This window comes from Castor canadensis, chromosome 14, assembly GCF_047511655.1.
Source record: "Castor canadensis chromosome 14, mCasCan1.hap1v2, whole genome shotgun sequence".
In the NCBI taxonomy this organism is placed as follows: domain Eukaryota; kingdom Metazoa; phylum Chordata; class Mammalia; order Rodentia; family Castoridae; genus Castor; species Castor canadensis.
Window position 1 is genome coordinate 18,681,395 of NC_133399.1, and position 26,422 is coordinate 18,707,816.

At 42.8% G+C, this 26,422-nt stretch overlaps 2 pseudogenes; both read left to right on the top strand.

The window, feature by feature from the left end:
* The first annotated feature begins 4,191 nt into the window (after positions 1 to 4,191).
* LOC109676058 (small ribosomal subunit protein eS6-like) lies at positions 4,192 to 7,002 on the top strand (annotated as a pseudogene).
* Positions 7,003 to 20,124: 13,122 nt separating this feature from the next.
* Positions 20,125 to 23,732, top strand: LOC109676057 (neuroglobin-like; annotated as a pseudogene).
* The last annotated feature ends 2,690 nt before the right edge of the window (positions 23,733 to 26,422 follow it).

The window sequence follows — 26,422 nt, forward strand, 5'->3', positions numbered from 1 at the left end:
ACAGTTGGCCCTTATGCAATGAGGGCACCCTCTTCACAGACACCGAACAATCAATTGGGCTCAAATGAAAATGAATACCATTTTTTAAAGCATATTGAAATATAGGCTTCTAGGGTCTCCCAAAATTTAACTGTGGACTAAATATGTCTAGCAGGCACATTGAGTCCCAGCCCTTGTGCTTTTCTCTTTGCATAGGATGCTTACCCAAGGGTACCTAAAAGGTAATCATTTGTATGGGAAATCTTTCTTTTGTTAATACTATGTATTAGCCAAAAAAATCAGACCCCAAATGAAATAAAACAGATTCATAATACCAACTCAATGATTTTCCCAGCACTTGACAATTAGCACTCCACTCATATTCAGTTTTCCCAGAGTTTTACCTAAGTGAATAATTAGTTGCCTAGGATTGCTGAAGCTAAAATTTTCAAAAGATTTCACATTTTAATTCTTACTAGGATTTAGTGTTCACAACTAGCAGGCTGATGATTACAGGACTCAGTGGACTTAATAGACACACTGAGAGGATGACTTTGTTTTATTTGTGTTTTAAGATGAAGTTCCATTCTAAAGAAAAATTTTCTTTCCTGTTGTTTTGCTGTACTTGAAAAAAAGTTTGTGAGAATAAATTTGAAATAAATTACCTTTAACACATTCAATTTATTCACATATATTTGTCATGAATGAACAGAAGGGTAATATACCCTCTAGTGCACCTTTCAAAGTATAAATATTTAACATGGCGTCTTGAACAATTAAATCATTTCATAGTGTTTTCATTAAAGAAATGCTTGATATTTCAAACAGAAAATTGACCCTATCTATGACACAGCTAAAGCACATGGCTTTCAAACATTTTGGAATTAAAGTTGGGTGATGGATACCTGGTTTTTAATCTCAGTATCTGCTTTAAATTCAAGAAGTTTGGTGCTTATTTTTATGTTCTCATTATAGATGGCATAATGGAGAGCAGTGTTGCCCTTCTTGTCCTTGATATTTGGATCTGCACCATTTTGTAGAAGAACAGTCACACAGCCATAACTCCATGCTTGTGCAGCCTGTGTGTAGTATGCAAAAAAACCAGATTGTCAATTCAATGAACTCAAATAAAGCATTCTACAGATGTCACTGATTGGTTACATTTAAAGACGATAAATTTACTTTCATTCTAAGCATTTAAATCAAATCCTGCTCATGCTGAATGATGGCTGTGATATACCTTAACCAGAGCTGTACTTCCATCCCTATCACAGGCATTAATCTCACACTGCTTCTCCAGGAGGAAAGTCACCATGTGTGTATTCCCATAGAAACTGGCATAATGCAGAGCAGTCCTGTGGAAATGAAAGTGATTTTTACAAAATTATAGAGAGATATATCAAAACACACAATTGTTCATGGAACTCTAAACACTGTATGCATTTCCTCTGCTTTCTAAACAAATTCTTTCTTCTAAGGAAGGAAAACATTTATTAGCTCTTATTAATTCACTACATTAAAGAAAATGCAGCCTATTTGAATGATAATTTTGGCACTAGTAATAGAACATGTGGCCTCCAGCATATTAAGCAAATGTTCTACCACTGAGCAACATAACCCTTCATCCAGAGAAGCTTATTTGAATAAAAATTACATAATATTTAGATTTAATTCCCCCTGGGTTCGAATAAATCTGTTACCTACTAGCTAAGGCCTTTCTAGGCCTCAGTTTCCTCATTCATAAAATAGGGCCTGGACACAGGACCATGGATCTTGTTATCCTGAAAAGAAGATGCTGTGAGTACCATAGAGCATTTCAACACAGGCTGAGTCTGCTGCAGCTTGCACATTAGGGCTGTGGCATTGAGTGAAGTAGGGGCTAGACATTGTGTGTGGCCCACTTTGCTCTCTGGACAAAAATTCACAGATAATTCTGAATGCATACCAATAGATAAGGGTATTAGGACAGTGAGACTCAGAAATTTTGCACTCGAGGTTGGATGACTGTAATCTGCCTAAAGTTAAAACTAAATTGAAAAGGCAAGATGAGCTTAGTGCATGGAAACTGTGATAACCGCCAGTGATCTCTCCTTTCCTCTACAAGAGGAAGGAAATTATGAAGATGGTTGTTGAGAATGACTGATTCTTCTTTTAGAAATACACAAACTAATGAGTGAGGAAGCATGTGAGAAATACAGAAATGTACTAAGAAGGGAAAATGGCACCCCTCCTAAACATCTTTGAGATAACTGAAAAAAGGAAGGGGAAATAAATCTTTCCACTTCAAATTTCCTTGTTTTTTTCATTAAAAAACATACATACATGGGTACACACATAAAATGAATTTTGATTACCATTTCAATAATTTTTCTGTGAAATGGATACGTTACGGGAACGATTTCCCTCATTATGCACTTTTCTAACATTCATGTAACAACGTTTTTTATTGTGTACCTTAAAATGCCATATGCTGTAATTTTGTTAGTCAAGTCACTTTTAAATAGTCAATAAAATAATTAAAGGGTAGCCACAGAGGATGGGAAAACAGCTAACGCATTGGTCTTGTTTTGTTCCTGGTGAGGATGGCCTGGCACCCGCCCATCCAGGTGTGCAGGTCCCATGTGCTGAGGAGCCTGAGTGGGACGAGAGCCAGCACCTGGGGAAGGTGGCCCCGCCTCCCCGCCCCTCCCTCGCTGGCCCTATTACCTCTCCTTGCTGTCTCTTTCGTTCACTTTCTGCTCTCCATCTTTGAGGATATCATTTATCCGTTCTAGATTACCAAAGAATGCCGCCCTGCAGATGTCATTTGTATCCTGAATTCTGTAACTGAACTTGTAGAGCTCAGTACTGTGATGTCCAAAACCCAGGAAGGACTTCTGCTTGTCGCAGAAGCCCAGGGGCGTTCTATCCTTTACCCCCAAACCAAACACCTTCTTCATGGTTTGAGACGCCCAGCTTCACAGGTCTCTTCCCTCTGCTCTCAGCTGCCTCCCTTCCCACTGTGCTAGACTTTTCGTGGCCTCCCGAATCAAATGGTTCACCTTCCAGAAGTGAACCAGCAACCCACGCAGAGCTCTGTGATGAGTAACTGTCAACTGGCCAAAACAGTTGGCTTAACGGTTGTCGCCAAGCAACGCAGGTAAACACAAGTGTATCCAAGTACCAATGCGCACGCGCACCCAGCCTGCAGCCAACAGTGCTCAACTGCGCATGTGCCAGACCAGCCTGTGAACTCGCAGGTGGAGCGAAGCCCAGCATTCATTCGGATTTCAAACTCTATTATACACATCAATCAAAATCTCATAATGAAAATTATACTTTTGTGTGATGAAAAAGAAAAAGATCTCAATGGAGCAGAGCACCTCATGTGTGCCTCAGACATCTGGTAGTCTGTGATGCCCAACTGCGCATGTGCCAGTTCCTACTGGTGGACCTGAGCCCAACCCAGCACGCCTTCAAAATTCAAAACCAAAGTGCATTATATACATGTTTGAAAATTTCATAATGCAACCCATTATTCTTTTAGAAAACAAAGTTTACATGTTAATGGAGCAACTGGTGTGCACCTCACTCAACAATGACAAGGCTGGGGTACAACAGTGCGTAACTGCGCATGAGCCAGACTCTTTCTGTCAAATCTCAGCTGGAGTGCATTCCTGCGTTCCTTCAAAATTCAAAGTCAAAGTGCATTATATATATATATATATATATATATATATATATATATATATATATAATATATTTGCGTGGCCCAACTGTCATATTGCCGTGCAAGAGAGGCCTATCTTTTCATCAGAATTCAAGGTGCATTGTACCCATGCATAGAATCGTTATAAAAAACAGGATATTTTGTACAATAAAAATGTTTTTTGAAAAAAACCATGTGTGTACCTCAGTCAACAGTGATAGGCTCTACCACCAGTGATGCTCAAGTGTGCAGGTGCAAGCCCTGCCTGTCAAATTGCTAGAGGAACATAGCTCTGCATTCCTTCAAATTCAAAAGTCAAAGCACATTATATACACATATGAAAATGTCATAATGAAAATCAGTTTTTGTACAATGCAAAACAAAAAAAAACAATAGGAGGCAAAAATGGCTTAACTTGACAGCAGCAGGGATTTCTGCAGCCCTCCTTCTGCTACAGTTCCCAATAAGCAAAGCCCTGGACTCTTCCCGACTGGTGAGTACCTGGGCTACACTAAATGGAGGACATGAGGAATTTAGACGACCAGCACCTGCTTCTGCATAGTCGTGCTATCATGGGCAAAGGTACTGTGTCCTGGACAAGACCACACTGAGCCACCCTATCAAGAGTCAATGGGAGCCATTACTCCCAGTGAGGATTCTGCTCAGTCCCTGGAAGATTGTCCCTCCTCTAATCCATATCTGTTTATAAAGCATGGTGGCTGAAGGACACAGTCAATTGTCACTGCCTGAGTGATCAATTGCCTCCTTATTAGGAGATGTTGCTAGAATAGCCAAATTCCAAAGGAACACTGGTCTTGCAGAAGAACATGCTCAAGATTGGTTTAACATTCTCAATAGAAAACAGAAAGTTGCTCATGTGACCCTCCTGACATTCTTAGTTTAAAGAGAAGCATTTATTTGGCTCAAACTTTTCATATGTCTTGGAAGCCAAGTTTCCTAGTCAGTCCTGTCTACATATTTCCATAGACCTCATCTTGCAGGATAAGATGACATCTAAGAGAGGATAAATATGCTGCTGACAGAATAGCTAATGTGAAAGATTCACAGACTTTCTCAACCAAGACCAAGCACCAAAAGGGAATATCAGTCACACCTTGGTTTTGGAAATAGCTCTACAGACCTCCTTTCTAGATGGGGACAGAACAAACCTTGGGGGTGTAACAGAGTTGAGTATAGCCAGGGGCAGCATGGCCCTTCTGGGTAAAGGTATATGATTCTTCATTGTGCAGAGCAGTTCCTTACACACTGGGTAAGCTGAGTAGGATGGGGTCACAACGCTCCTACTGATGAGGAAACAGGGCCCAGAGAAACCATGGATTTAAGCTACTCATGGCACCTGAATTCTGTGTTTATGGAAGCTGTCCTGTGAGCTCCTACACATCCTATAAGTTTCCTGAAAGTAATTAGTTGACTTCTTCCAGCAGACACCCCACAGAAGACACTACAATTTCTTCACAGTTGGAATGAAGGTTTGAACACCATCTCTAGCAATAAAGGAAATGCAAATTAAAACCACAATAAGATTCCACCTCACTCCTGTTAGAATAGCCATCATTAGCCATCATTAGCAACACCACCAACAACAGGTGTTGGGGAGGATGAGGGGGAAAAAGGAACCCTCTTGCACTGTTGGTGGGAATGTAAACTAGTACAACCACTCTGGAAAAAATATGGAGGCTACTTAAAAAGCTAAACATTGATCTACCATTTGATACAGCAATACCACTCTTGGGGATATACCCAAAAGACTGTGACACAGGTTACTCCAGAGGCACCTGCACACCCATGTTTATTTCAGCACTATTCACAATAGCCAAGTTATGGAAACAGTCAAGATGCCCCACCACTGATGAATGGATTAAGAAAATGTGGTATCTATTCACAATGGAATTTTATGCAGCCATGAAGAAGAACGAAATGTTATCATTCGCTGGTAAATGGATGGAATTGGAGAACATCATTCTGAGTGAGGTTAGCCTGGCCCAAAAGACCAAAAATCATATGTTCTCCCTCATATGTGGACATTAGATCAAGGGCAAACACAACAAGGGGATTGGACTATGAGCACATGATAAAAGCGAGAGCACACAAGAGAGGGGTGAGGATAGGTAAGACACCTAAAAAATTAGCTAGCATTTGTTGCCCTTAACACAGAGAAACTAAAGCAGATACCTTAAAAGCAACTGAGGCCAATAGGAAAAGGGGAACAGGAACTAGAGAAAAGGTTAGATCAAAAAGAATTAACCGAGAAGGTAACACCCACGCACAGGAAATTAATGTGAGTCAACTCCCTGTATAGCTATCCTTATCTCAACCAGCAAAAACCCTTGCTTCTTCCTATTATTGCTTATACTCTCTCTACAACAAAATTAGAGATAAGGGCCAAATAGTTTCTGCTGGGTATTGAGGGGGTGGGGGGGAGAGTGAGGGGGCGGAGTGGGTGGTATGGGAGGGGGTGGGGGCAGGGGGGAGAAATGAACCAAGCCTTGTATGCACATATGAATAATAAAAGAAAAAGGGAAAAAAAGATGAAGTTGAATATCTTCTTCCAGCCACTGGCTGTCAGAAATGTATGATGTATACAATACAAACTTCCTACTTTTTATAAGCTTATGGCCACAGAGGTTGCTGTTGATGCTCTGGATGAAGAATGGAAGAACTATGTGGTCCTAGTCAGTGGTGGGAAAGACAATTTTTCAAAGAAGTATGGGTGTCTTGACCCATGGCCAAGCTTGCCTTCTGCTGAGAAAGGACATTCTTGTACAGATGAGGAATTGGAGAGAGAAAAACCAAATCCGTTTGGGGTTGCACTGTGATACTCTGACTATTCTCAAATTGGTTGTAAAACTAGGAGAGAAAGATATTCCTGGACTGACAGCTACTACTGTGCCTCATTGTCTGGGGCCCAAAAGTGTTAGAAGAGTCCACAAACTCTTCGATCTCTCTAAAGAAGATGATGTCATCCAGCCCATTGTCAGAAAGCCCTTAAACAAAGAATGTAAGAAACTCAGGACCAAAGCATCTAGGATTCAGCGTGTTGTCACTTCACATGTCCTGCAACACCAATGCTGGAGTAATGTTCTAAAGAAATGACATGTTAAGAAAAATAAAGAAGAGGCTGTTGAATACGTTAAACTTTTAGACAAGAGGATGAAGGAAGTCAAAGAAATACCCCAGGAACAGATTGCCAAACTCGCTCTATTCTGAGAGCTTCTACTTCTGAATCCAGGTTTAAGAGTAACAGACAAATGATCAATCCTCAAAAAAGACATGACTTTATATATTTAAAGATGTTTAAGGCTCATGGCTCATGAGGCCATGGAGTTTCCACTAGAATAGTCAGTCCTTTATTTTACTATTATTAAATTATTTTTATTTTTTGATGGTACTGGAGTTTGAACTCAGGGTCATATTCTTGCTAGGCAGGCACTTTGCCACTTAAAACTCATTCACAACGCTCTTTGCTTTAGTTATGTTTTGAATGGGTCTCACATTTTGGCCTCAACTGGCCTGGGCCAAAATCTACCTACTTATGCCTCCTGTGTAGGTGGGATGACAGGTGCACATCCTCACAGCCAGCATATTGGTTGAGATAGGTTCTCATTGACTTTTTGCCTGAGCTTGTTTTGCTTGAACCATAAATCTCCTGATCTTATCTTCTGCCTGTGGAGCATTTCCAGATTGGTGCTTTCACTTTTCTAGACATTCTATAAGGTTCTTAATACCTTGAGACATATCTCTTTTTTGCTGTCAGTAGATTGGATACGTGGATATATATTTTTAGAACCAACAAAGCCATCCTCTTTTCTCCAACTCCATTATCTGTTACTTGGATTCTAACAGTAGTCTCTTAGCTGGTTAACCTCTGTATCCGTTATGCCTCTTTATAAACCTTATCATCTGCTCTTCATTCTTCAGCCTGTCATCTTTTTAATATACAAACCTCTCTCAGTTAAATATTCAATACTTTCCTATTATTCCTAAATAAAGATCAAAATTTTCACTGAAAAAAAATAAGATAGAAGAAAAATAGTGGAGATGAAACAAATTGGGCTATAATGCATATATACATAGAGGCGCCACAAGGAACTGTGTAGCTAGCTTAAATAAGCAAAAATGTCATATTTTATCTTTTACAAAATCAGACAATAGAAGAGTAGAACAGGTGCTGCCCTGGAGGGGTGGTTGGTACCAGTGGGAGGGGAGGAGAGGTAGGAAAAGTGTTGCAAAAATTGTGCACATATGAATATAAACGGAAAAATGATACCTGTGGAAACTCTTCCAGGAATGAGGGAGGGGGAGATAAAGAACGATGGATAAATTCAAATAGGACAGATTTGATAAATCATAAAACTTTTGTATATACCACAACCTACCCTCATCCAGTACAACATTAAAAAATAAAGTTTTAGCTCGCAGTACACAGACCATAAAGAAATAAAGATTGTGTCAGGAAATCAGCAGGAGCCAGCCACCTCTTTTGACCAAACAAGGTATGGGAGTCTTTTCTGGCACCAGGATAAATCCTGATACTGCTAAGCTTTATGTACCTGATAACAGTGTGCTTCCTATGGTGACACTGGTGTGTGAGGAGGGAACTTGCAGAGCAGAAAGGACAGGGATGGCAGGCCAGTTGGTGAGGACAGTGGTAAGACAGGGGGCAAAGAAAGCCAGGAAAGAGAGACATCACCCAGAAGCACCTTCCTACATGCTTCCTGTCAGAAGAGCACCTATATGGAGCATGTGCAGATAAACTGGGATGTACTGGAGAGGTGAGGGCTGGACCAGAAGTGTTAGGTGGACAAGAGCACAGAACCTGCAGAAGGAAGATGGTGAGGATGGATGACTTAGTAGCATAGGCAGTCCTTGGAGCACCTCCACAAGTGCACCATAAGCACCTGATAAGCACCATAAGCTCATCACTCTGTAGACCTTCATTCTGTCCCTAATGCCAAATTGCCATCCCCATCCAAAAGCCTTTGCAAGCTCCCAGTCTATCTGCCCAGCCAGAATGGCCTTCTGTAGTCTGGCCAGGGTACCTAATCCCCTCAGCACCTGAGTTGCCTAGGTGGGGCAGATCTGTGGACAGGGCTAGAGCAGAGGTGTTGGACAATTCTCTTGGTCTGAGGAAAATGTTGCCTGGCTATTCTGGTTGCCTTTGGCAGAGGCAACTGTTCTTACTGTCTTTGCCACAGCAGCCCAGCAGCCCCATAGTGGTCCTCTGCAGGCAAAACTCATTGCTAGATTGTACACAATGTCCTTCCCATGTGAGAACCCATTGGTTTGTGCTGCATTTCTTGTTCTTGGCCCTACTCCATAACTAATGCCTTCCCTGCCTCCTTACAGAGATTTCCCTTGCCTCCATTGAAAATATTTTTTTGTTTCTAGGGAGAGATGCTCAAGACAAAACCTGATGTCACTCTGGGTAGATTTTCTCAACCTCCAGAGGCAAGCTCTGGTCTAGAATTGCAGGAAGGATGAGTGGTGACAGAGTAGAGGGAGGGTATAAGCAGAACCATATCTTCAAACACTTTTTGAGCACACATATCCCAGAGTCCAGAAATGGAGGTGTTGCTTCCTCCAAAAGGGACTTCTCCCCCTTGAAATGCTTAGCCGAGTTGATCTGGTTCTGGAATGCCCCCTGCACTTGCTGCATCCTCATTCCTTTGGTGCCTGAAAATCAGTGTCCCCAGTGTGTGGCGTCTTGGAAGGATTTTACCAAACCTGGTGCCTTAGCTCTACCTCATGGCCATCAAAACTCATCCATCTGGTCCACCAATGTTTTCATTCTTCCCCACAAATTTCAGGTGAGTCATGAAATGAAAAGAAAAAATAGAAGAACTAAGTAATCATGTGGAAAACATATTCTCCTTAAAGGTACAAATGGTAAGTTTAAAGCACAGCATTTAAAAAAAATCTGTCCTGTCCTCTTTTCTGGTATCTGTTTAAAACTCCATCATCTCACTAATTCTCAAAGTGTAGATCTGGATTCCAAATACTGCTATCAAGATTTGGCATTGAGGGGGAGACTCAGTGAGCATTGTGTCTATTTGTTTGAAGTCATTGCTTTCCTCTCCCTTCCTTTTCTTTCTATCTTCCTTCCTTCCTTCATTCCTCCTTCCTTCCTTCCTTCCTTTGTTCTTCCTCCCTCCCTTCATCCCTCCTTTTCTTTCTCTCTTCCTTCCTGTCTCTCTTACTATTTTATCTCTATCTTTCAACCTTTATTATTACAAGCCATGAAATGTGCATTGAGTCAAGGAAGCTGTTCAAATTTTCATCACCTAGAAATCATATCCATGACAATTAGACCTAGAATGCATTTCTTCTTGATATTTCTCCATATGACTATAATTTTAAAATAATTTGAGAACACAGTTTGTACTTATTGTATCATGTGCCTATTTTATTACTAATCTCATTTAATATCCAGTCTATATTCATTCCCCACACTACTGACCCATAACTGGTTTTCACATAATTTGCTTAAAGTAGTATCCAATTAAGTACATTACAAAATTATTTTTTTAACCTTTTTTATTATGAACACACTTATCTACCAGATACAGTATACAGTTATTTTTGTTTCACTTTAAGTAAGCAAGGTTGATCAACTTGATTTATTTGGAGTGTGGACTATTTCTTTACCAAATTTTATGCTTTCATGCTTAGGCTTCTTTTTTCATTTTAAAGAATATCTCACTTTGAATCTGTCAAATACTTATTTGTTTTGAAAGTCTTCTTTCTAACAGAAGGATAGGACTTACAATACAAATAAAATGTTGTGTTTAGGATTAAAAAGCCAATGATTTTGGCAGTTTCATTCATGCCAAATTTAAATTGAAAAATTAATCTGAAATACTACTTTTCTTTCTTGAATGAAACTGGGAATAAGATTGAAAATTTTAATGGTTTATTGATTCATCTTTTGATAGTATTTCAATATAAACATGTCAATTTCCTAACCTCATGCCATGGAAATTATATTTAGGTCACTGTCTTCAACTGTGATTATGCCTGCATCTTTTTTTTCAGTACTGATCTTTTGAAGTCAGAGTCTAGCACTTGCTAGGCAGATAGTCTATTATGTGCCAGAAAACAAACTCTACATAATTTTAAAAGTTACTGTATTTGACTTAATATAAGTTTATAGACACAATATTTACAGATTTTCGAATAATAACTGAAAGGAGATATGGGGAAGTATCTAGGTGTTTTTGTATGATGTTGAAATTAAACTGAGATGAATTCAAACTGGTGCATTGTAATACTAGGTCATTAAATGTAATTCCATATACCATACACCAAAAAAGCTTATCCATAGAATTTACCACAAAAGAGAAGAAAAAGTGCTTCTTCCTGACAAACTGCAGCTGGAGTCACCTGTGACCATGAGTTCTCCCATGGGAATAACTCAAACCTTCTGTAGTTGGGGCTGGTTGAGGTTTCAATGAAAAAAATCACTAAAGGTTGGTGTGATCAGTCCAAAGCCTGTGTTAGGGGAACTTTACTACTGGGCAGTACAACAGCCTTCACCACTTACTGAGAGATAAAATGTATGTGTACCTCGGTTAGTCTCCTGCAAAGGGATGCTACGGTTTGGGTGTTAAATGCTCCCCAAGTGTCTATTTGTTAAAGTCTTGGTCCCAGATGCTGCTATTGGAGGGTGGTAGAACTTTAGGAAATGGGGTTAGAAGGTGGTCCTTAGGTGACATTGACAAGCCCTAGGTAGGGATTGTAGGATGCTAGGATGCTATTCTCTCTCTCTCTCTCTCTCTCTCTCTCTCTCTCTCTCTCTCTCTCTCTCTCTAGGCACAATGCCTTTGCCTCCACCATGTTTGGCTGGCTGTATCATGGGGGTCTCTGCCAAAACTGAGCTAATGCAGGCACAGTGCCTTTGAACTGTAAAACTATGAACTGAATAACCCTCATTTATGTTGTAATTTAAGTGCTTCAGGTATTTCATTGCAGAAACGCATGGTGTTTATGTAAGTGCCCAAGTACAGGGGCAGATTCATCAGTGTTTTGAAAAACTATCATGAGCACTTTATGAATCCTGTGAAAGCTCAAGACCTGGCTTGGGCTCAGATCTCCTGGGAATAACCTACAGGTGGTTGGCTTATGATGTCATGAAGGTAATCAGTAAATTTTGATTAGGATATAATGGTGTGTGGGGGGGGACTGGAAGGCCCTGTAGAAGGGAATTGAAAGCTTACACTAAAAACATCCTCACCTAAATATTGAAGTAGAGAGTAATGCAAGAAGGAAGATTTAAAAATACAGAAAATGTATATCAAAACAATATGAGTAAATCTCTTCTTATCAGTACTTACTTTGGATGTAAAATAATCAAACTTTCTGATTAAAAAGATTGGCAGAATGGGTGGAGGGAATGGGATATAGTTAATAATAGTATATGAAATCCTAACAGAAATGAAAGGCAAGATTCCCAGGATGCCTGAAACAGGGTATTGATAAGCCATATATACATATATTTTCATATATATGAGATAAAGTTTATAAATAAGGTACACTAAGATTATAAATAAGGCATACCTGTATTATATAATTTCTAATAAAAGAGATGGAGTGATGAAATATGTATATGTTGATAAGTTATGTGAATGAGGTATTTCCAGCCACCTTACTGGTCTGTACTCAAATTTATGTGATAAAAATCAAAGTAAGTCAAAAATGACAACTTGAGAGATGCTTTTATTGGACCTAATGTTGCAAAAACAAGGGACAGTACAAGAAGGGTTTCCTGGCTGAACCAGAAACTGAGCTGAAACCCAAAAACGGGTTATGATAAATGTGTCTGCCCCAATCATGACAGTCCCCACATGTAGATGAAGGAGAGTACTCAGACCAATCAATGCACAGTTCCTGTCCCTTATGCAAATGAATGACTTTGTTTACACCAATTCCAGCTCGTCTGTTGGGCCCCTAGGGAAAATGCTCCCCATCTGGCCTGGGTAGAAATTACTGTAGACTAACCTAGAATACACAGAAGCTATAATGGAAAAATGTCCTGCACAAGCACACACGAATGCTCATGCCTAAACACACTCACCCCTATACATACACACATACATACATACCTACTGATATATGACTTTATTTGGTATTCCAAAGAAGAGATCTTAAAAAATATGAAAATATTCTTTTCCTGACTAATTATATGAATCAACAAACTCTTTGCCTGTCAAAATGGGAAAAATTAAAAAGACGTGATGACATTTACTGGCAGTAAGGGTTATAAGCACACTCCCATTGCTGTTGGGAGTCAAAGTTTGTGTATTATTTTTGCAGGGACACTCAGCAGTACCTGCATTTCAAGCTGCCAGCTTGATGTGGTGGTGTATATTTGTGAAGCAGAGTAGGGAGTACTGTGAGTTTGAGAACAACCTGGGCTACTACACAGCGAGTTTGACGATAAGCTGGACTACAATGTGAGACCATATCTCAAGAAAAACAATTTTCAATCCTTTATCGGGGTGCAGCATATCATACCTGTATTTCCAGCACAGGGAATCTGAGGTGAAAAGTTTTCTTATGTCCAGGAGTTCAAAACAAGTGTGGGTAATATAGTGAGACCCTGTCTTGTAAAGAAAAAAAAATGCCAAACACATATCACTTTTTCCTGTATAAGTGCTCATTCTGTTGATCAAAATCTATGCCCAAGATTATTGATTAACTTTATGTAAAATACAGTATATAGCAATAACCCAAAAGTCTGCTGCAGGGATTATTAATGCATGGCATATATGCCATGAAAGCATGAGGTAGATTCATATATGCCCACCAAAAAAAGATGTTGCAAACAGTCAGAAGCACAAAGAGGCTGCATTTATTTGAGCTTAAATGGGATTTGGAAGTGTTTCCATCTAAAGCTCACAAGGCACTTTAAAGCTCACCTGTGGGGTAAGTTTAAAGGGAATTTCATCCTCAAAAATTACCTATTAGGTCGTTTGTTTTTCCTTTACTAACTTACATTACTTTTATGTCTTATACCCACCTCACTGACCATGCTCACAGATCCTTAAAACAACCCTCAACTAAATATAGAAGATAGGAATGAGAGCAAAAAATATTAATAAATACAGGCAACAAATAGGGAAACACAGAAGTAAATCATTATCAGAAGTTACTTTGAATATAACTGAATTAAACTGTCTGAAAAGATTGACAAATGGATGAGGGGAATGAGATGGTCACAGTTTAGTGGATATTGTTAATATCCTGCCACCAGGACTAAGCTCTGAGAGTGACCCAGATCTCCCTGGGCACTAGAGAGCCACAATTCTGTCAGTAGGACCCACAGAGGACAGGATCTCTTGTGCCTAATTCCCTGAGCATGCAGCACAAGGAAGGATGAGTATGCAAGAGGGAGGGTGTGAGTGTGGGAGGGTACATTTGCCCAGATCTTTATGGAATACAGACCATGTAACTGGACAGTTGAGTGATGATGTAATTTCCTGGTAATTTTTTCACATTGGAGTTAACTTTGTTTTGGTTTGTAAGATCCATAGAAGTCCCCTGACCCCCAAAGAGCCTTGACATCTGAGAGAGTACTGACCCACCTTTGATGTCACTGAAGGAACAGCAGATGGAACCCTCAAAACTATGCTACCCTCCTTCCCACACAAGCAAATCCAGCCAGGAAAGCAAACACCCCCACTGTGGAGTGTGTCTATGGCCGCAAGTGGGCTCCAGTGAATGAGACAGTGGAGAACTCTCCAGCTTGTGGTTGGCCTTCCTTAGCCCTTGGTTCCTTGTTTTCTGGGAATGTCACACTGAGATTGGTGGGAAGAACTGTGTTCTGTTCTTGGCCAACCTGTCTCTTCATGTCCTGTATGCCAGAGACTGTTTCTCACTGTCCCTCCTTTTATCCTCTACATCGAGCCTGGCTATAAGGGCCAAGACAGATGCACTCTTCTGCAGGCTAGGAGAGCCTTTGGGGAACTTTCCCAGCAACTGAGGCAGAGTGGAGTCGGAGCAGGGAATCTGTGTGGTGCTGAGTTAAGATCTCAATGGGATACTGGAGTGGGTGTGGGGTACTTGGCCTGTCTGGGCTAGTGTTCTTGTTCTCTGTTAGGCATTCATGTTTTTATCTCTCATTTTTTCCTTTTCTCTCTGTCACGGCTTCACCAGTCACTTTTTCCACAAAGAACCTGAGCTCGTAGAAATGCATGGCAGATTCTATGGTCTGCTACTTTGGGCTTGTTGCTGCTCCTTCCACTTCCTCCAAGGGATTAAGAAAACTTTTGTGTCAGAACCAAACAAACCCAAGGCCAACCCTTCTGCCTACCTCCCTCCTCGCAGTTCAGGACAAAATATTTATTTAGTCTCAGAAGACTTTGATGCTTCAAGGTTTAATGATGAATCTCTGCCACTCTCCATCTTCCCTCCACTGTAACTCCAAACAACTCTGACAGGGTCAGAGCTCTTTAAAGCAACTTCAGGAGGTAGTTGACATGGAAAATTGGTCTTTGGACAGGCTGTGCTACCTACTGAGTGGTGGAGAAGCACATGCTTCTGGTCCATGCTTGGCTGTTCAGACCAAGCATCATTAACGTTAATCAAGGAAATGCAACCATGTCAAAATCAAAGCAGGGTGGTTAATTAGATCTGACACCCACTGACCTCAATCTCTCACAGCTGTTGCTCTTTTGACATCCTCCAGCAGAAAGCTTGGCCTGTGTGCTGAGTCTAGGCTGCCTGCTCAATTGTATCTCTGGCAGAGATGAAGAAACTCTGACTCCTCCCCTCCCCTCCTTCCTGCAAACAGAGGTTGTTTCTTCTGAGCTGACTTGGGCACCCTCTTGGTGGGCTTTCCTGGAGGTAGGACCCAGGAAACTGCTTGGGCTTAGTGAAGAAGTTGGCCCATGATGACATCCTTTTTTCCTTCTTACTTGCCATGAGGGATTTGTTGGAAGGGGGAGCTGTGTAGGAACCAAGGAGCAACCTCTGAGTGAGGAAGGAGTGAGCTAAGCAAGCTCCCTACCCACCTTTCCTCCTACTATGGCCATCCTGGGAACAAAAGTTTTCTCCTCTCTTCCCCTGCTTCACAGAGATAGAAGAAAGACGACTCCCCATTCATTCCCTCTTCTTCCATGCCCAAGGTGGCAGGCACATCTCTTGGGAGAGGGCCATATGAGACAACATAGCTCCCACTGCTCAGGTTCAATTTGGAAGATGCTTGGGACAGAAGCCATCAGGGTGTTGCTCTGAATATGGGCTGCAGCCCCCAGGAATTGGCAGAAATATGACACCTATCACAAACTACTGGTGAGGCAACCCAATCTCCAGCCAGCATCTAGAGCCACATTTTATTTTAAAAAAATTGCCACATTTAATAACAGGCTGTTTACTTTTGTAATAAATAGATCTTGTTTTGAATGCTATGTTGTTCTTCTAATTCCAGATGAGGCTCTGGCTGAACAGGTGAGCCTGATGCCTGGGGACCTGGGGGCCTTCCCCTGTGCTCACTTGAGTAATGTTGCATGTTATTTCAACTTACCAAAACTTATTCTAAAATAAGAAGCTGGACATTTTGTTTTCTGGTTTAACTTGCTCAGCCAGTATAGAAAGTAACAAAGGAACTATTTTGTCCGATTCTGAGACAGCTGAGTGACCCATTGCTATAGCAACTTGCCATTCTTCTTATGAGAAGCCAGCATCCTTCCAGGACCCTGGGTCATCAGAAAAGATATTAAGGACCTGAGGGAGGTGAGAGCTGACTTGGTTTTTGAACTGAAGGAGTTAAGGATGGGAGTCATGAGGCACTGCAAAACCAAGGGTTTTCTGAGCCCCAGGTCCCCCTCTCAAAACCAAGACTAGCTTGAGGCAGGCCTGAAGTATGTAGCTCATGTAGGTCTTGATGAGATGGAAAATACCATGGATAGGGAGGTCAGAAAAGAACCAGATCCTCTTCTTTGAAGTCGTGACTTATCTGCACCATCTAGTCTTCATAAAGACCCAGTGAGATCAATGATGTTTTTGTCTCCAATCTGCTCCTAGATAGTAAATTGCTTGTTTAAGTTCTAATAGTTAGGAAATAGCAGAGGCACTACTCAGTGCCATGCTGGGCCTTTCTACCTTCTCTATCGTGCTCCTGGTCTGGAAGCACCTCCCCAGAGCACCCTTGCAGCCCTGGACACTCTGCGATGAGGCCTGAACACTCAGCACAAGGGTGTCCTGGTTCTGCATATCCTTTGTACATTCTGCGTAATACCTCCACAGCTCCACAAGACTCCATTTTCCCTAGTTTACACAGGCGCACCCAGATCAGTGGTGGTAGATGTTTAACAACAGGTTTTCTGTGAGGGAAGTCCTTATTTGGAGCATTTCCTAATTTCCATGGTATAAATACTCCCATTATGGCCTAGTTCAAGCTACCAATTTGATGTCACTGGATGGGAAGTTGGAAAGAGATGTATACAGTCAGTTCTCATAAGCCATGTAAGAGCTGGACCCATTACACCTACAACTCCGAGCCAGTGACCTTGGCTTTGTCATGGCTTTTGGTCAGGACCCAAAGTGTGAGGGAGGCAATGAAGGTCACACATGTGGTAAAACCCTGGGCCACCTCTTTTTTATTGTTTACTCATTTACTCATATACATATACATTGTTTGAGCCATCTCTCCCTCCTCCCCTCACCCCTCTGGCTTCCAGGAAGAAGGTGATCTGCCCTTTTCCTCAATTTTGTTGAAGAGAAAACATAAGCGATAATAAGAAAGACAGCATTTTTGCTAGCTTGAGATAAAGATAGCTGTACAGAGAGATTCCTAGCATTGCTTCCATGCACATGTGCATTATAACCCTAATTGGTTCATCTCTACCAGCCTTCTTCACTACTTCCCAGTCACTTTCCCATAGTGGCTTCTGTCAGTTTAAGATTACTTTGTTAGCTCCTCTACAGTGGGCACATCAAACACTTTCAAGTTTTAGGTTTCCTTCCCTTTCCCTATTCCTCCTGTACACATTCTCCCCTTAGTGTGTGACCCATGTCAAATCATATTACTGCACTTGGTTTAGGTCTATAATCCACATAGGAGGGAGAACATATGATTTTTGGCTTTCTGAGCGTGGCTAACTTTGCTTAAGATGATATTCTCCAGTTCCATCCATTTACTTTTGTATGACAAGATTTCATTCTTCTTTGTGGCTGAGTAAAATTCCATTGTGTATAAAACACAACATTTTCTTCATCCATCCATTGGTAGTGGGGCATCTTGCCTATTTCCATAACTTAGTTGTTGTGAATAGCGCTGCAATAAACATGGGTGTGCGGGTGCTGGTTACTTGTGTAACCTTGGTTTGTAACTTAATCTCTTTGCCTCCATCTCCTCAATGGGGGGAGGACAATAAATAACATCTGCTTCATAGTGCCATTGTGAGGACACAGTGGGTCGTGTCTGGCCACAAATGCTCCATGGGTGCTAGATCTTTACTGTCATTAGTGATATGTCAGTATAGTTGCTCCACAATGTCACTTGAAACAGATGTCCAACAGGGAGGTCAGATTCTGTGAGTTCCCCAGCCCTTCAGAGTGCTGCTTAAACTGTACCAGATCCTCAGGCCTCTCTCCAAGGGGAGCAGAGATTCCAGTGCATTTCACCCTCTCCTCCTGCTGCCTCTATTTCTAGGAAATCAGAGGGAAGCTGTGAGTGTTGACTCCTCCACTTACTAGCTAAGGCCATCACTCCCATGAAATCACCAGAGCACAGAGCGTCTCCAAAGGAGAAAGGAAGCAAAAAGGGTCCTGTTGCCATGAAATGCAAACAAGGTAGAGTTGGGGGACCTAAATCATCCAGGTGGCCTTCAGTAACCACTGTTACTTTGTGCTCTTGTTTGTGGACTTGTCATATTCTTTAGGATGACACAGGCTTGCCAGACTGTTCCAAAGTCACCTTTTCATTCTCCACTTCAGGGACACAGAAATACATGGGGAGATGGGGAAGAATGAACAGGGCATAACCAAACTGCACCTGGAAGAGGGAAAGCAGTTGGGTGGGTTCATGGGGTTTAGCCAGAGCAGGGCTGAAGTCCTAGAAGGAGAAGTTCTAGAAGACAAAAAAGGACTAAATACTCCATGTCTAACACAGGGCTGTGAGGCCACAGCCTGCTCAGCACACAGACATGAGCTTATATCCATGAAATCAAAGGAGATCCTCTAGAGACCTTGCCTCTAAACCCTTACTGAGGAAACTGAAGCCCAGAGAAAAGTAGGCAGATTGAAAGGAGAGAGATTGAGAGAGTATAAAACAATGAAAGATAAAATGAGTGTGAAAATGGGCTTGTACTCTGGGCCATTAGAAATGGGCTAGGGCAACAGGAACTCTCAGACCTCAAAGAGAAAAGTTTAGTTCAGATTGACAGGTGGGTGGTGACACAACCCTGAGTGGTAAGCATGAGACTTACCTGAACTTCAACTTTTTTTTTTTAAAAAGTCATGGTGGTTCAAGCCAGTAAACACACTCATAATCCTAGCACTCTGGAGGCTAAAGCAGGAGGACCACTAGTTTGAGGACAAGCTGGGCTACATAGCAAGATTCTGTCCAAAAAAATAAAAATAAACAAGTCCCAGTTTTTAACCCCTAGCACGTGCAGGTAGTGTAATGCTCACATCTCTTCCTCCCAGGAGTGCACCCTGGCCAAGCAGGGCTGGGATTGGAACTGGAGCTCAGAGATTTCCAAAACCTGGTCTCAAGAAAACCCAGTCCTGGCAGGAAATGACTATGGTTTGGGCTCTGTTCTTAAGCTAAGAGCCTTAGTGGCCTCCATTGTATGATGGTGGCCCAGTCGGAACCAGAACTTGGGAAGAGAGCCCCCTCAGCCTCAGTCTGGTCACCTACCTAGGTGGCCTGGTATTTGCTGGCCAACCACCAAGGGAAAGAAAACAATAGTCAGGCATGATCTGAGCCAAGAGGCAGCAAAAACTAGAGATGCCAATATTTGAGTGAGTTTGTGGTGAGCTGGTGCATGCAGCACCTAGGTAAGACACTCAAATTCAACAATGGTATCATTTCTCCTGACTCTAAGCAGGGACTCTACAGCCAGGGCTGGCCTTGAGTTTATGACACTCCTGCCTCAGTCTTCTGAGTACTGGGATTCTGGGATTACAAGTTGTCACCATACCCGACCAGTTAATGGTATTGTTATCACTAGTTTCTTAGCCATCAACTGAGGGCCCCCAGGGGCTCCTTGATTTCTGTTAAGCTCTGAAGCCTGGACCTTTCCCAGGCGTCCAGGTTGTCCCTGGCCAAGGTGCTTGCAGGGGGAGCGCGGGCTAAGGTAGCTATAAAGGGTGACTCCTGGCACTGTAGCGCGTCTATCTCAGCAGCCCTAGTAGGATCCCTTGGCACCACATGTGCAGTGACTGCACCCAAGCCCAGAGGGTCTCAGATCTGTGCCCCAAGTGCCAGAGAGAGAATGGAGCTCGCAGAAGTGGAGCTGATCCAGCAGAGCTGGCAGCCAGTGAACTGCAGCCCGTTGGAGTATGGCACTTTCCTGTTAGCCAGGTGCGGGCTGCTGTAGTGCTCCGGGGATATGGGTGGAGGGGTGCCTGGCCAGGAACCGGCTTCAGGCAGCGGGACGGCACCGCAGGAGGAAAAACTGGCCCACTGCCAGAGCGCCCACCAGATGTGCGCCAGAGGAGCAGGGCGCATGGCGACAGGTGGCGCAGTCCCTCCTGCATGTCTCTTGGCCACAGGCGGGTCTTGAGGGCCAGCTCTGCACACCTGCTCCCAACTGGATTCGCTGGGATTCGTGTGGGTCCTCCACACTGTTCTCCTTATGCCTGGCGTCGTGCCCCCTCCTAGGAACGGGCTTGCTCGTTGTCTGTTGGTGGTGTCTGCAGTGGTTCCCACCACTTTGGCAAAGGGTACCTCAAAGGCCAGTGCGGGCAGGGTGTTCAAGCACCTGGCAGGCGGGATAGGCTTCCAAGCCAATGAACCTGTGGACCACAAGCATTGGGTCCAGGACCCAGGAGTGTGCACTCCTGGCCAAGAGAAGGATAAACCCTTTGGAGAAAAGGCCCAGATTAGTACCAAAGAACGGCCAGGGAATGGTTGACAGATGCCTACTTGGAAGAGGGGGAAGAAGGTATAGGCCCTCAAAGACTGGGAAGGCTAGTTTTCAACCTCCCTGCTGGTTTAGACCCTCTGTCATTACCAAGGGGACAAGTCTCCTTGTTCACCGTGTTTCAGGAGCTTTGATTCCTGAGGCCCTCCTAAAACTTCTGACCACACTTTTGCATCATAGTTCTACAAGCCATGAGTCTCCCTGAGTGGGGCTTACTTCTGGTTGTGCCTTCTGGATGTCTTGGAGGTCAGTTTTTTCCTCTGGCATCCTCGGTGATGCCATAACTTTCAAGCTGGGTGACCTCAGGGAGATTGCTTAACCTCTCTGTGTCTGTTTCCTCCTCTGTAAAACTGGGATAGGAGTTGTACCCACTGTTTAAAAATATCAATTACAGGCTAGCCACATGTGAAGTACTCACTGCTTTATAAGTATAAGGAGTTTTTTCTTTTGTGTGTGTGTCAGATTGGGGATTGAACCCATGCCTCCTACTTACTAGGCAAACACTCTACCACTTGAACTATGTCTCCTAGCCCTTTTTGTTGTTTTCATTTTGTTTTTGAGACAGTATCTCGCTACTTTGTCTAAGTTGGCCTCAGACTCTTGATTCTCTTGCCTTCCCCTCTAGAGTAGCTGGGAGGGTAACACACCCAACTAGGAGTGTGTTCTTGATGTTACATTATGACCCTGGGACATTTTAATTTAAGGGGGGGCTTCTTCCTCAGTGTAGCTCTGTTTTCCTGGAACAGACTCCTGTCTACTCCAAACCTCAGTTCTCAACTATTTAAGGAAGGAACTACTGTAGGCCAGGCCCTATCCTCTCCAGGATGTCCTTCGGAGCCTGGGAAGGGTACTGGCACTTCTGGCAGGGGTGCTGGAGCTTACTGCTTGCAATGCTGGTGAGGCCCAATTCTCACCTACTCCTTGACACCCACGCCCAGCCCCTGCCTTGTCCTGCAGACTGTTTGCCATGGAGGCTGGTCTGCTGCTTCTCTTCCAGTATGAGGGCCTCCAGTTCTCCAGTCCTGAGGACTGCCTCCCCTCCTCTGAGTTCCTGGACCATATCAGGAAGGTGAGGGGTGGTGAAGTAGGGAAGCGAAAGAGCTAGGAATAGGGAGACTTACTTCCACTCAGGCCTGGTCTGACACCCCTTCTGCTCCCACAAGAGGCACCTGCTCCTTTCCTTCTGGGCTGATCCCAACCTGTGACATCTGTCAACATTCCTCCCCACCCTGTCCTCAGCTGCTGGGGTCTTGTCCCCTAACTTTCACTGGTTGGTATTAGATAATCCTGGCCACTTGGGGTCACCTGCTTATAAAAACCAAGGTAGTATTTTTGTTTGTTTGTTTTTCTGGTGCTGGAGGTTGAACTCAGGGTCTCACATTTGTGAAGCATGCCCTTTACAATTTGAGCCATGACCCGAACTCCAACCCAGAGTTTTCTTAGAGGCTTTTGCCTCTCATAGAGCCTCAGTTTCCCCTTGTCCTAGGCAGACAACACTGCATGCTTGAGGATGGCTTTGAGATCCTCAAAGGGAGGGACTTTCTTCATGGGTGTAATTGGCTCACCACAAATTGAGTACCTATTGTAAGCCTACATAGGACACCTAGCATCCCTGCTCCTAGAATACTGGGTCCTGAGGGCCTATGTTGCCTCTGGTGGGACCCTCCAGTTCTAGGATGGGGTCATGAACAGTTGGGGTTGCTCTGGCCCCTCTGTGTCATTCACTGTTGCCTGGCCCTTGGCAGGTGATGTTGGTGATCAACACTGTGGTGACCAATGTGGAATAGATATTATCACTGGAGAATTATTTCCACCACTTGGGCAGGAAGCATTGGGCAGTAAGCATGAAGCTCATCTCCTTCTTGTTGGGTATTAGGGCTCTGCCTCTCTTCAGATCTCCAGACCTGGGGCCAGCACACCTTGGCACTCCTCCCCAACATCCACCTATTCTCCCTCCTTATCCCCTGTTCTCTGAGTTCTCTTCTCTGGTATGTCCTCTATTAGAATCACAAAATTGTTGATCTGCTCAGCTTTCTATTGGTGGGTGTCACCCCCCCAAAAAAGTCCTATTAGTAAAATAACAATTTCTGATTTCTCATGGCTGGGCTCATAGCTCATCTCCTTCCCATGGCATAGTTACAGTCACCCATGTGTAGCATCTAGCCAGGAGCTCCACTGGGACTGGGAGGTCCAAAGATGTTTGTGAGCCTTTGAGATGCCCCTGGTGCTAGCCAAGCATCTGTACAGGACAGCTGAGTTCCAAGACAAGCACCAGTGAGCAAGTGCTTATAAAACCTCTGCTGGCATCCCTGTCACAGTGTCCCACAGGCCACAGCCACTCACTTGGATGAACCCAGTGGCAATGGGAGGATCTTACCCCTGCATGTATCATTTTATTTTTCCTGTTTTACTGATAGAAAAGCTAAGGCTCAGAGAGGTTATGCAACTTGATCAAGGTTATCAGCACATAAGTGGTGGTCAGTATCTGAACTCAGGACCATCTGGCTTCATCGTCCAGGCCCTTAACAACATCTGCTGCCTTGCAGGTGGAAATTAAGGCTCAGGGAACATAATATGATTTGTGTCCTCCCTCCGCATAGGGTGGCTGCAAAGTGAAGAATGCATGAAATGCTTTGTTCACTGTGCTGCCTCACATTTAAGGGGAAGGACGGGCATGGGCTACTCATTGGGAAACGGCCCTGCTTCGGCAGCATGAGTCCTATGCAGGAGAGAAAAAAGGCCCGGGCACCCTTACCAGCCCTGGATCTCAGTTTTCTCACCTGTAGAATAAAGCAAAACCTTCCTGCCTTTGGGATGACAAGGTGCCTCTTGCCTCTGCAAACAGGGTACCAGTCCTTTCTCTAGATGCTGGAGAGGTGTCTCCACCAGCCTTCACACCAGCCACACAGGCTGCTTGGAACCAGCTCTACAGGGCTGTGGTGCAGGCCAGGAGTTGACGCTGGGATGATGAGTAAGAGGTGACTCCAAGTTGGTGGCCTCCGGTTGCCTCTGCCTATGCGTTGGTCTGTGTCTGTTTTAGCCCAGGCCTCCTGCATCTTGGTCCTTGTCCTCTTGGCCATACTGGTGAGGTGATGGAACAGGACTGGATGTCAGCTCCCTGCCCCCAACTGCGAAAGAGTTGTTTTTCCTTCCAGAAGGGGCTGTTGGGCTCCCCATAGCCTCTACACTGCTGGCCTGTTCAACCTTCTGGCAGCCCTCTTGACCCAGGAGGCAGAGCAGCGTTTTGGTAGTAAAGTGGCCTGGGGGGCAGGAGGGGAGAGACTTTGAGAGCATCAGACTCTTTACAGGTGAGCTCTGGCCATTGTGGCAGTAAGGTGGCTGGACTCAAAACCAAAAACCTCATCAGTTAAATTTCCAAGTTAGGTCAAGTCAGTTTTGCAGTTGTAGCTGAACCATTGATGCATTAAGAAGCATGCATAGAACGGTAATAAAAAAATTACACCTCAGGTAGAAATATCTGTAAGATTCATAAATTCAACAAAGTGTCAAATTTCTAGGGCTTCTTAAAAGTTTAAGTGCAAAGATCTAGTATGCTACTTACACAGCAGGGAGACTTAGAGAAGGATAATGTAGTATATATTTCTTAAAGCTGGAAGAAAGGATTTTGAATGCTTTTACCATAAAAAATGACAAATGTTGAAGAGATAAATACACTTAACCTGATTTAAATATCATGATATATATATATATAAATATCATGATATATATATATATATATATATATATATGTATGGGTGCATATGTATAAACATCCATGGTACACCATTTTTATGTTTGCATGAGTCAGTTAATAAATTTAAATTTTGAAAAGTTTTGTAAGAAGTTAAAACAGAAACATGCCTATCTAGTAATGTTTACATAAAATAATCTTTGTAGATACAGATTGTTAAAAGATAAGTTCAGCCAGGTACATTGGCTCATATTGTATTTCCAGCTACTTGGGACGTGGGCAACACAAGGTTCAAAATTCAAGGCCAACACAGGCAAAAATATCAAGACCCCCATTTCAACCACTAAGCCAGGTATGGTGGCATACACCTGTGATTCCAGCTACGCGGGAGTCATAGGTAGGAGGATTATGATCCAGGCTGGCCTAGTGCAAAAACAGCAGACCTTACCAGAAAAGTAACTAAAGCTGAAATTGGGCCTGGAGGTATGGCTCAAATGGTAGAGTACCTGCCTATCAAGTACGAGACCCTGATCTCAAACCCCAGTAATGCCAAAAAAAATCAGATATGGACACAGCAGCTGCTCCGTAATCATCCTCATGAAGCTTCATTTGTGTCTAGACAATGGCTTCCACAGTCAGATCAATAATTATCATGAATTGTTTATGGCCTGCTGTTGTAGACAACCCAGATCATAGTTTTCAATGAAGCACGTAGAAATTTCTAACACAAGGGTGGGAAAACCATAGCATGTGGGCCAAACCCAACCCCCTGACTGTTCTTACGAAAAATACTTCTCCTGGAACACAGCGTGACTATGCTGATGCTTCCCATGACTGCCTTCTTACTACAGCAGCAGGGATGAGTAGTTTAAGTGACCATATGATTTGGTCCCTTTTAGGAAGTGCCAAACCTGATAAAATAAATTATCTGCACTCCAAATAATTTGCATCATAATGTATTCTTCCTGAATTAATAAAAATACTTTTCTACTCTGTTTTACAAATTATTTTGCTTTTAAATTTGGAACTCATAATCATACATATAGCATGATTATGAACTTAAAAAATAAAAGGAATGTTTAAGTAAATAGCAGACACAATATTTATTTGTTGCCAGATACATAACCTAGCAAAGAGTGGTGTGTGTGTGTGTGTGTGTGTGTGTGTGTGTGTGTGTGTGTCCCTGTCCTTACATTTTGCACCCAGAGGTAAGTATGTCTCTCACCTTCTCCTAGTCTCAGTCCTGTTCTTCACCAGTTAACTAAAAATTCATCAAATGATGGGTGAACTGAAAAGCCCCTTTGTAAGTAGTTGAATTTCAACAGTAAGAAAATCTTCATCAATTGTACTAACCAATTGACATTGTCAATGCCAATCCAAGGGATCATATTTTTCTCTCTGTATTTCTTTGACATTGTTTTCCTCAATATGCAGATACACAAACTTGGTCACAACTTAAAATTGGGGAAGATGAAGGGACCAGAAAAGTTCATGCAACATTTGTCTCATTCTTTTGCCCTCTATTTAACATTTAGCATTTAGCAGAGGAATTGTGGAGTATTAATTTAAATACCACCACTTACTGTATTGTGCATCGTGTCCCAGGTCCACTAAGACCTGGTCAACTACTATGTAGAGAGTTGCATGCCCAGTTTTACCACAGATGAGGGAAAGACAAAGAAGATTTGTGGTAGTGCCCTCTTTAGAGAGTGCATGTAGCAGTGTCGACACACAGGTTGATCAAGACAGCCTTAAGATTCTCCATAGCTTGATTAAATTTATACAGATTTCTTCGCAACCACAGAAACTAGTTTCCCTTGTTTTAGAACATTTGCTTTAGAAAACTTTCCACTGTTTTAAATTACTTTTCTGTTCCTTTGAGACAAAAAACTTCTCCCAGTTTCTTTCCAGATTTACAACCCCAGGATGTTTTTCTCATGCATGAGCTTCCCTTTG